At 41.7% G+C, this 12,050-nt stretch overlaps 1 long non-coding RNA gene and 1 pseudogene across 1 annotated transcript; both read left to right on the top strand.

The window, feature by feature from the left end:
• The first annotated feature begins 323 nt into the window (after window positions 1-323).
• On the top strand, window positions 324-1,142 carry LOC108927480 (uncharacterized). The gene is made up of 3 exons (XR_001965596.1): window positions 324-400; window positions 653-785; window positions 1,071-1,142. It is a non-coding gene; the product is annotated as an uncharacterized LOC108927480 (long non-coding RNA).
• Window positions 1,143-2,957: 1,815 nt separating this feature from the next.
• Window positions 2,958-9,073, top strand: LOC108927468 (E3 ubiquitin-protein ligase TRIM16-like; annotated as a pseudogene).
• Window positions 9,074-12,050: the final 2,977 nt, after the last annotated feature.

Genomic DNA, 12,050 nt, shown 5'->3' on the forward strand with positions numbered 1-12,050 from the left:
TAATGCACTGCTCCTACAGGTGTTCAGAGTGTGTGGGTTGAAAACTGGCTGCCAGCAGAGAGAGGAGGATCTGTCACCATCCCATGTCACTATAATCAGATATATAAACACCATGTAAAATACTGGTGTAAAGGATTTAGATGGAAATCCTGTAGTACCATGGTACGCACCGACTCACCACAGAGTAAAGGTGACGTGTCCATCACTGATGACCCAAACCAGCTGGTCTTCACTGTGACCATGAGGAACCTACAGGACAAGGACTCTGACACTTACTGGTGTGCTGTGGAGATTGGTAGAGGGTCAGATGATGGTGTGTACCTGCAACTTCTAGTGAAAGATCATAAGGTACCATTACTTTTCCAGAGTAAACAGGGTAATTCCAATAGAGTAAGTTCTGGTAAGTGGTCAGACTTTTATTAAACTCTATTCTATTCTATTCTATTCAACAAAAAGTAACATTACTTTAGAATCAGGCGCTAACCCTGATTCTATTATTCTATTCTTATTCTATTCTATGCTTTACAATTTATTTCTCCTAAATCCAAGTGCAAAGAAACTTTTTTACTTTTACAAATCAAAATTCAAAAATATTTCAGCGTGTAATTAATTTTTAAATTGTAACTTGCGTCACCTGCTCCCTCAACTACAGCACAGCGAGTTTTGACTATATCTACAAGCCCTCCATCATTATCTACACCACAAGTAACAATTGAAACTCTTCCATTCACTCCCTTAAGCTCTGCTGTCACTAAAGAGAATTCCAACACCAGAAACATGCTGAGGTAAGATTATTCCTGTAAATGATTTCAGAGTTTTCTGTGTTGCTGAACATAAAACCATGCAATATACAGTATAAATTAAGTGGTTTCAATAAGGGTGGTATGGTGATGCAGTGGTGAGTGCCGCTGGTTTGAATCCAGCTCAGTCTGCGTGGAGTTTGTCTACTCTTCCTGTGTCTGTGTGGGTTTCCTCTGGGTGTCCTGGGACCGGTGACGCTAAGCTGCCCACAGTGTGCATTTTGGTGAATGTGCGCGGAAAAGTAATGCTGAACATTTTACCTTCTCCAGTAGTTGGCAGACTGCGGAGATATTCTCCCATACTGCTGTTTGTCTGGTCTACTTCATCTGCACCATCGCCGCAATACTGAAGGCATGGAACTATTGGAGTAAGATAATGTCATATATCAGTTATTATTCTGAGCCTGTGTCTCACTGCACTGTAGTGACTGGTGTAACGAGTGTGTCCTGTTTTCCCCGTCGTGTTTCAGTGACTTCTGCGAAATCTAACAGTCATGCAGAAAATGTGAGAGGCACATCTGTAGACGATGCAGTTGGACATCTGGACAAACCTGTCCAAGGCAGTGTCCTCACTCGGACTGTGAGACTGGGACCTCAAACTGAACAATGGACCAGTGGTCAAGTAGGGTTGAAGATGGACAGAAACAAGAGTCAAAATGACTATGTAAAGCATTCTTTCTGGAGTCACAGCCCCAGTTTAACAGTCAAGAGTCAGGGTGCCCATCCAGCAGAAGGACAAGAGTAACAGTACAAAGGTCAAAGGTCACACAGGCAATCCAACAAAGAGCTGCCATGCCAAAGAAGGACTCATTCCATTTTTCATTCTCATTCTGGTGTTGCCAGAGGGAGAAGGTCAGATCAGAACCCATTCATCAGAATCTATGTTGCTGGTTGCATTGAGATATTAATCCTTGGAGTGGAGAACTTCAGTCCATCATAAACAGTCTTTTGCATCCGACTGCCAGAAGGCTTCATAACATCTGCAATATTGGTCATTAAAGCACATAAAATGAATGATCATCAGTCTCATTGAACTGTATACAGTTTATTGATATTTTGTAAATCTGTGGTCACATCTGGATGGCCACAGGAAATGAAGTTCTCTTCAGCACAGCACAAGGGTTAAATAACAAAGTCAGTTAAAGTGATGAAAACTGTTGATAATTTACTCTGAGAACTTTTTTCTCTAAATAAATTTTCAAACACCAAACACAACTCTTTATTGCGCTACAGCTCCCCTTTGCCATCAGCTAGAGACCGCCCATGAGCATTAGCTTTCCAGTAGCTACTGTCCGCTGTGACTCGGAGTGCAAAAAATAAAGTCTTATGTGTGCTTCATGATTTCTGAAAAACGTCTGAACTGCCAAGTCATGTTATTAATAGCTACATAATTAATTAGTAACCCAGGCACAACATTCAGGCACATTGTTACTGCTAAAGCAGAAAATATTGAATTCACAGGCAAGACATGTGGTCCTTGTGTGTCTGTGTGTGCATGTATGTGTCTTCCTCTTTCTGTCGCTGTATGCATGTGGGTGTCTCAGGTTGGGGTTAGGGTTAAGGTTAGGGTTAGGGTTAGTGTTACGGTTACGGTTACAGTTTGGGTTAGGGGTTAGGGTTAGTGTTAGGGTTAGTGTTAGCGTTGGGGTTAGGGTTAAGGCTAGGGCTTAAGGCTACAATTGATTTAATCCTTGACCTAACCCTCACCCTCACCTTAACTGTAACCATAAGTGTGTGTTTATGAGTGTGTGAAAATGATGCTGCTGCACTGTGTGTGAGCAGATAGCAGAGATAAGGAAATAGAGAAGGAAAAACCCTCAGAAAGTGAGTTTCAATGTATTTGGGTCAGAGAAACACACACACACACAGGTCACAATGACTGCTTTATGATCCTGACCCATCATGTGTTCATATGCTTTATAGAGCATGAATTATTACAATTTTTTAAAGCAAAGATACATAGAGAACCAAACTGACACATGTAAACACTGATAAGAAGGGTCCTATACCTTGCAGTTAACTCTACTTAGTGTCTGTCTCAACTGAGCTCAGCACTACACTTCCCAAAACTCATAGTAGGACCAGGAAGCCACACCCCTGTAGCACACATAACCACTTTGAGAGAAACGAAAGTAGACGACTTGAGTGTGCAGTAAAATGGCAGAAACAGGATTTCACTTAGATCTTGATCAGTTCAGCTGTCCAGTCTGTCTGGACCTACTGAGGGATCCTGTCACTATTCCCTGTGGACACAGCTACTGTATGGACTGTCTAAAGATTTGCTGGGATCAGCAGGATGACAATGGCATTTACAGCTGTCCTCAGTGCAGAGACACTTTGATTCCAAGACCTGTTTTTGGGAAAAAACACCATCTTTTTCAATATGGTGGAGAAACTGAAGAAGACGGGAGTCCCGTCTACTCCTCCTACTCACGCTGGACCTGGAGACGTAGTGTGTGACGTGTGTACTGGCAAGAAGAACAAAGCTGTCAAGTCCTGCCTGGTGTGTCTGGCTTCGTATTGTGACACCGATCTCCAGCTTCATGATAAACTGCACAGGGGGAAGCAACATGAACTGGTTGATCCCACAGGACAACTGCAGGACAAGGTCTGTTCCCATCATGACAAAGTGCTGGAGGTCTTCTGTCGTACTGATGAGCAGTGTGTCTGTCTGCTGTGTGTGATGGATCAACACAGAGGACATGATACAGTGTCAGCTGCTGCAGGAAGGACTGAGAATAAGGCAAGAACTGTTCAAGTTTTTCAGGGCTGATCAAAACCAATACACAAGTACTGTTACAAAATAATAATTTCTTAAAAACCTTTTCTGAAAATCTTGCAAATTTTAATAATAGAAAAAAGGTAGGGCGAGCGCCGTCGGGTCAGACGTGACTCACTGTAACTGCTTGGGTGCTTCTCTTGGTAAAGGAGGGAATAGATGGTTTGCTCTTGCCTCCTTCTCTACATGTATTTGGGTTTCAAACATGCAAAGTCCAGACACTCTGAGCCACATCTGAATTTACCCTCAAACATACCAAACAAGTACCGTGGAGTACCAGCATTACCCACTACTCCACCATAGCACCCACTTACTTTGATTCTAATTATGCTTCTGAAATCCTCAACTTCAACCAATGTTGAGATTCAGTACACAATTTTGATTTATTTTGATAAATATACCTCTATGCCACTGATAAATCTGGTGATCCAGTGCAATCAAACATTCCCAAGACTTATGAAACAAATACATACCAGAGCACAGGCTGCTACTGTAGGCAATAGCTGCTTAGACATCTTCTACGAACTTACATTACTTAGTCCAATGGGTTTGATCGTTGGCTAGTCTGGCATGTTTTATTGAGCATAGGACAAAAAAAGCAAGGATTTTCTGATGTTCCAATGCAAAATAAACCATTTATCTCCAGCAGAGGAGCAACAACTGAAGGTAATGTTTTTAGGGTAGATGTGGAGTTCATGCACATTGAGGAGGACATCATTTGACACAGATAGCAATGCATATGTAAAAGGTAGGTGGATATGTAGGAAATTCTGTATATCACTGAGGTTACCTAAGCAACACAGGTACACACTATGAGAGGTGAGTGATGATAATATCACAGAACAGAAGTGCATTTCTTTACAAATATATATAAGTAAAATGGAAAAAGCTCAAGGAAAAAAATACACACAATTTCTCAAAAGTTATACATAGCTAATGGAGTAAATGTAACTCCTTACCAATTATCTGTGGCTAAATCCAGTCTATGGTTTTGCAGAAGAGGGATCAGGACATGTTTGCACCCACATGCAAACTTCTGCATGTGCATTTATTTAGGTGACACTTTTCTCCGAAGGAACTTAGAATGTTAAGCTGCTAACAATGATTTACCCATTTATACAGCTGGGGAAGGAGGTGCGGTGGCATGGTGGCACAGTGGGTTGGACTACAGTCCTGCTCTCCGGTGGGTCTGGGGGTCGAGTCCTGCTTGGGGTGCCTTGCGACAGACTGGCGTCCCGTCCTGGGTGTGTCCCCTCCCCCTCCGGCCTTAAGCCCTGTGTTACTGGGTAGGCTCCGGTTCCCTGTCACCCCGTATGGGACAAGCGGTTCTGAAAATGTGTGTGTGTGCAGCTGGGGAATTTCACTCAGGCAGTTCAGGGTGAGCACCTTGCTCAAGGGTATTGTAACCAGTGGTGGGATTCAAATCTACAACCTTTGGGTCAAAAGGCAGCAGCTCAAACCACTATGTTTTCAGTTGTCCCAATGTAGGTATGTAATACAGCAAGGCTTTTTCACTAGGAAAAAAAAATTAAACATTACTGAACTGTGTTGAGGGGGGTACGGTGGCGCAGTGGGTTGGACCGGGTCCTGCTCTCCGGTGGGTCTGGGGTTTGAGTCCCTCTTGGGGTGCCTTGCGACGGACTGGCGTCCTGTCCTGGGTGTGTCCCCTCCCCCTCTGGCCCTATGCCGTGTTGTCGGGTAGGCTCCGGTTCCCTGCGACCCCTGTATGGGACACGCGGTTCCGAAAGTGTGTGTGTGTGTGTGAACTGTGTTGTTCAAGACTACTGAAATAAGGAAGAAATACTCAGTACATAATTTTTCTCAGCAGAGACACCTGGAGGCGACACAGAGGGAAACTTATCAGAGGATCCAGCAGAGAGAGATGGAAGTGCAGGAGCTGAGACAGGCTGCGGACTCACTCACAGTGAGTATGGAGCAGAGGAGAAGACAACAGCTGGCTGCTGGAAGAGCCATTTGAGGGCTCAGTCAGGGCTCTCCTCCAGTCACACAGTGAGGAGACCACAGTTGGACCACTTTCCAGTGCTGTGGCTCTCGATCGCACTGAGTCACACTGTGGAGAATTAACAGTCTCCTTCCTCTCTGTGTGTTTCTAACAGCGCTCTGCACAGGCAGCAGTGGAGGACACCGACAGCATCTTCACCCAGATGATCCGCTCCCTTGAGAAAAGGTGCTCTGAGCTCAAAGATGTGATCAGAGCTCAGGAAAAGGCTGCACTGAGTCAGGCTGAAGGTCTCCTGGAGCGACTGGAGCAGGAGATTGCTGAGCTGAGGAGGAGACACTCTGAGCTGGAGCAGCTTTCACACACAGAGGATCACATCCATTTCCTACAGGTAACATTTGTTAGCTTTCAGATTACCTGCCAAATCTGCCATGATCATTATCAGTTTTATTGTTTGGTGTCCATATTTACAATTTCACTAATTTTTTTTTTTCAGTGGTATTGGAAATACCTAACTATCTCTTTTTTGTTAGAGGTACCAATCTCTCTGTTTCCCTCCTGGACCTGTAGATGTGTCCAGCACTATGGACAACCCACATTACTCCTATGGGAACACACACACACACACACACACACACACACACACACACACACACACACTTTCAGAACCGCTTGTCCCATACAGGGTCACAGGGAACCAGAGGCTAACCCGGCAACTCAGGGCGTAAGGCTGGAGGGGGAGGGGATACACCCAGGACAGGACGCCAGTCCGTCGCAAGGCACCCCAAGTGGGACTCGAACCCCAGACCCACCGGAGAGCAGGACTGCGGTCCAACCCACTGCACCACTGCACCACCACACCTCCTATGAGAACATCATTTCTAATATGAAAAAACAAGGGGATGAATTTGAAGCTTTAGTCATCAAAACATCACTGACAGGTTTGTGCGCTGATTTTATTTTCCTTAGTTTTTCTTCTAAGCTTTTAATGCTTATAGCATTGATTGATTTTGCTGTATGTGTCTAATACGTCTTCATTTTATTTCTGTTATTCCACATTTTTACAGCACTATATTTTTTTTCATTTTTTTTACCATCATGTTTTTATCTGAGGGGGATGCAGTGGCGCGGTGGGTTGGACCACGGTCCTGCTTTCCAGTGGGTCTGGGGTTCGAATCCCGCTTGGGGTGCCTTGTGGCGGACTGGCGTCCCGTCCTGGGTGTGTCCCCTTCCCCCTCCGGCCTTACGCCCTGTGTTGCTGGGTAGGCTCCGGTTCCCCGTGACCCCGTAAGGGACAAGCGGTTCTGAAAATGTGTGTGTGTGTGTGTGTTTTTATCTTACTTTATTTATTTCATTATTTATTTTATTATTTATTCTATCCTATTTTCATCATTATATATTCTTCATACTTCAGCAGTGTGCTTCCAATTTCTACTTTATTTGTATTGCCTTGTTTAGATTATCTCTTCTATCAGTCTGTATTATGGAGCATTTCACTGCACGTTGTACTAAGTATGGTTGTGTATGTAACAAATAAAACTTGAAACTTGAACTTGAAACTTAATTCTGCTTTGTTGTTGTGTTTACAGCAAAACAAGTTTCCCACATCGTATCGCCTGCGAGCACAGAAGATTTTTTCCTAAGTGGGTCTTTTAATGCACAGTTGCAGCTTGTCAAAATTATGAATGCAAATGCCATCAGCAATAATTTCATGTATATTTGCATCTGCACAGTAAAAAACGTCCATATTCTGCCAGCTGCAGGATCCACCTCATGTGAGTTTTTTGCACCCAGCTGATAATAAAAAGAATTAAAACTCCAGAGGAGTTTAATTTTAAATCTCTAAATACCATTCACTGATAATCTCTCATTTTCTAGTGAAAACCGTACCTGTGATGCTACAATCGGAGCCTCGGACCAGAGCAGACTTTTTATGCTGTAAGCCTATTCATACACAGAGATAATCCTCACTCACAATCTCAAATACAAAAGGATCAAAAAATACACACACACACACACACACACACACACACACACACACACACACACACACACACACACACATTTTCAGAACCACTTGTCCCATACAGGGTCACGGGGAACCGGAGCCTACCCGGCAACACAGGGCATGAGGGGGAGGGGACACACCCAGGACAGGACGCCAGTCCGTCGCAAGGCACCCCAAGCAGGACTCGAACCCCAGACCCACTGGAGAGCAGGACTGCAGTCCAACCCACTGCGCCACCGCACCCCTCTCAGAAAAAAACATAAAAACCTAAAAATCTATAAAAACATATCAAGTGGAAAGCTGATAAATTTGTTTAGAAAAGTAAAAAAAAAAAAAAAACTGTAGTAGTTAAAAAAAAAAATAAAAGAAATACAGAAAAATCTCAGGTATAACGTAGTTTTTTACCTCTGTTTTTTTTTTTTTTTTGGTTTTTTTTTTTTTTTAACCATAGATGTGCATTATATACGATTAAATGAACATCACATTACCAAAACATGGCAGCAGGGTAGAAACAACAAAACTTGCATTTATGGTATCATTATTTCTAAAAATAATCTATTTAAGTATTAATATGTTTCAATTTAATCTGAATATTTTCTTAATTTTAAACAGATGTAGTCCTTCTTGGGCTGTAAAATTAAAGTCAAGACATAACATGTTGTTGTTTGTTAGCATAGATACTTGTATAAATTAAAGCAGGCTTCTTATATATAATAAAACAGTTAATAAAATGGTCCTGAAGTAAACCTCCTCATCAAACATAGATATTTAGACTTTTAAATTACAGCAAGACTTGATGACAGGCACACATTATATTCTAGATTTTATGGAAATTGAAAATGAAAATACTATGAATAATTTTCATTATGTTTTATCAGATGCCTGTCGGCTGACATTGGACCTTAACGCTGCACATAAACGCCTGTCTTTCTCTGAGAGGAACACGGTGGTGACTTTTAGGAGAGAGCCCCAGCCATATCCTGCTCACCCAGAGAGGTTTGAGCGTTGGGAACAAGTTCTGTGCCAAGACCGTCTGTCTGGATGCTCTTACTGGGAGGCTGAGTGGAGTGGGAGGGGTTGTCATATAGCAGTCATGTAAAAGCATTAGAAGGAAAGGACTCATTGATGAATGTTGCTTTGGCTGCATCAGCAAGTCCTGGAGTCTGTTCTGCTCTCCATCGAGGTACGTCTTCTTACACAACAATGCAAAGACTCCAGTGTCTGGTCCCAGTTCCTCCACAATAGGAGTTTACCTGGATCACAGCGCAGGAACTCTGTCCTTCTACAGTGTCTCTAGGGAAATGACCCTCCTCCACAGAGTCCGGACTACCTTCACCGAACCCCTCTATCCTGGGTTTTATGTTTACGGAGAACAAACTACAGTTAAACTGTGTCTGGCTTAAGAGAACTGAATACAGACTGACGTCCATTCTTATGAAAGGCTTGGTTGTGTTTCATAAATAAGGGTTTGAGTTATATGAGAGGGGGTAGTGCAAACATACTTAAGCACAGTTTGTGCTCTTGGTGTTCTCAGTGGATAAATGTTTCTGTTTTTCCATCAGCTGGATGAAATAAATGTGAAGTTGGAATAGAAAAATGTCTGTACCGGAATTTGTGCTCTTTTCTGATGATGGAGCTTAATACATGCAGCTAAAGGAAGAGAGAAATGAGGAGGGCAGAATCATGACGAAAACCATACAGATATGAAAGAATGTTTACAGTTACGGGTGTAAGGACACAGAGATTTAAACGCTTCAGCAAGACGGTTTAAGAGGATTGTGAGTACAAAGGTAACAAGAGAAACCAGCCGTGAATCACTTTCAGTGCTGGGCAGTTCTATTAAAGATGTTACTCCTGTTTTTTAAGTTTAAAAATCTTTTTTTTGTGGAATACAGTACTGCATGTTTTAAGCTATTACATATTTTAAGAGATAGATTGTGCTTATGGGTGTTGCATGTTCAGATGGGAAACTTTATTTTCTTTCTTATACTGCCCATCAGTTAATATTTTCAAAGGAAAGAGAGAGTCCAAGAGAACAAGGTGTCCTTTAAAATTCCACCGCTTGGTGGTTCTGACCTGTTTTATAGCAGCATTTTCTCCACAGATTCAGGGCTCTGGATTTTCCCCAGCCCACTGTTACCATGCGTCTGCATAGGAAAAGAGTCAGTTGCACTATAATGAAAGTGTTGGGAACAGAATACTTACTGTTGATTTAAAATAAGCAGATCACTGTTAATATGCATACATGGGCTATGGCAGGCTCAGCAGAGATAACTTTAGGGACATGATTCTTCAACCGTTTCAGAAATTTAATCCTTCGGATGGCCTAACAGCTGATCGCAAGTCTGATTTTTCAGTTCATGGTTACTCCTTTTGGGTTATAATGAGCACCATTGTAAAAAGTCTGTGATTTCCACCGATACTGGTTGCTTCTCAATTCAACAGTAACCTGGCAGAAGTGTAGACGAAGTTGCTGGAACTTTACATCAAAACTTTTCACTGATCTCTACTACTAAGTGCATGTGGGATTGTCAGTGTTGAACAGCAGAGTAACCCATTTTAAAAAGTATTGCTGCTTCTACGTTTAACTCAGACAAAAAAGATCTAATGCCTTCCTGTTAGACCTACCATGCAGCGAGCATCACCAAACTCAATAATGTGAATTAGCTAGTGTGGCTGATTTCAGCTTGTACATACACTACAGAATTAATAACTCAAATCTGATTCTCCCAACTTTAGTTCAAGTTAGTTCAGGTACTACTGCTCACTGAAACACATTCAAATTGACATTTTACTCCATACATTTTACATCTCTTTGGTTTTGAACTTTTTCTGCTTAGCAGCTCAAAGTTTCCATTATGGGGTCTTGTAAAGACATGATACTCTTCTTCAATCTTCCGAAGAACATCTAAAATACTATATACAAATTTTCACTTTATTTTTCTGCTGTCTTTTATGGCTGGAACTGGAAATACAACTGACTCATGCTGCAGAGCTGTGATCAGACCAGACCAAGAGAGAACTCTCCCCCCCAGTTGTTCATTCTAATGGGCAGTTGATACAGTTTCTTCTATGAATCATTTAGACTGTTTGTTTAGATCATCCTCAGACTTTTCATAAGACATCAATAACTATGACAAAGAGCATTATAACTGTTTTTGGTTGATGTTTAGAACACTGAAAATAAATAATTCCGCTATTAGACTGTTTGTCTTAGGATTTTAATATCCCAGCCTTTAGGTTTAGAAGAAAACAACACAAAGATTATATACTTAATTTTTACTAATATCAGTGCTCACAGATGCTTGACTTACAGTACCATTTTCAGTTGCTAGGTAAAATAGAATTTGCTGTGGATTTAACCTGGGTGTCGCCACTCACAGGATGTACAAAGCTGTCCCTCAGTCAGCTGATACAACAGTAGAATGGTCAGTGGGTTTGACCTCTGTGTGGTTGCTCATATGATGTGAAAAGCTGTGCAACAAATCATGTCACCAAAAAGGTGGGTTTAACCTCTGTGTGGTTGCTGTTGGGTAAACCCACAACTACCTTAAATGAGCTCTTTTCCCTCATCATTGCTTGCAGGCACCTACCTCTTTGCCCTAAGTAAGGAGACCAGTTTTGAATCAGGACCAGAGAGAGGCATTCTGAGTACATGGCAGGGAGTTGGGTTTGATCCCATCTTTTGCTTTCAAATAGAGTCTATGTGTTCAGTGGTGTTGGCCTCGGAATAAAGTGCTAATAGTGTACCCAGTATTGGTTGATAACGAAGATAAATAGTTTCAAAAGTGCTGCCAGATGATCTGTTGTCCAGTTGTGTCTACAATGTATTATATTACACTATATATATATATATATATATAGTGTAATATATATATATTTTTTTTTTTTTGTCCAGTCTTTGAGTTCTGTTGCCTGGCAAGCAGCCTACATGTCTGCAAGACATACGACAGTCACCTTATCAAAGAGCAGACAATGAGGACGGTTAGTATGACAAGAGTGCATTCTTGGTGGCCAAAGGTATGAAGACCACAAAGCATCTAAGCTGGAAAACATTTGGCTTTTAAGCTTGTTTGTAATCTATTGGCTTCATACTGGGAGATTCAGAAACATGTTAATTCTATTTTGCACCGGAGGAAGTGCAGAATTGGCATTTTGATAAGCAGTTATCTTCCAGCGATAATGTTTCCTTCCTAACTTGTATTTCATCAGTGTTCGTGAATCATTCAGTTAAACACAACTTACAGTCTGAAAGAACCAGTCTAGTAATTCCTAATCTAACTAATTTAAATGTTTAAATATTTGTCTTTTGGGAACTTTTACAATTAATTGCAGCTTAATTTGCACCACGAAAGAAAATATAAAAAGCATTGTTAAATACTGTATTTGGCTGCTCGTTACTCAAAAGTGCTTTAGGACGGTTTTCTCTGTGTGACTCTGTGTTCCTGGGTTTGTATGGGAGTTTAGACATGGGACTCTTTTCTTCATTACTAAATATTATTT

The sequence above is a fragment of the Scleropages formosus genome, chromosome 9 (assembly GCF_900964775.1).
Source record: "Scleropages formosus chromosome 9, fSclFor1.1, whole genome shotgun sequence".
Lineage (NCBI taxonomy): Eukaryota > Metazoa > Chordata > Actinopteri > Osteoglossiformes > Osteoglossidae > Scleropages > Scleropages formosus.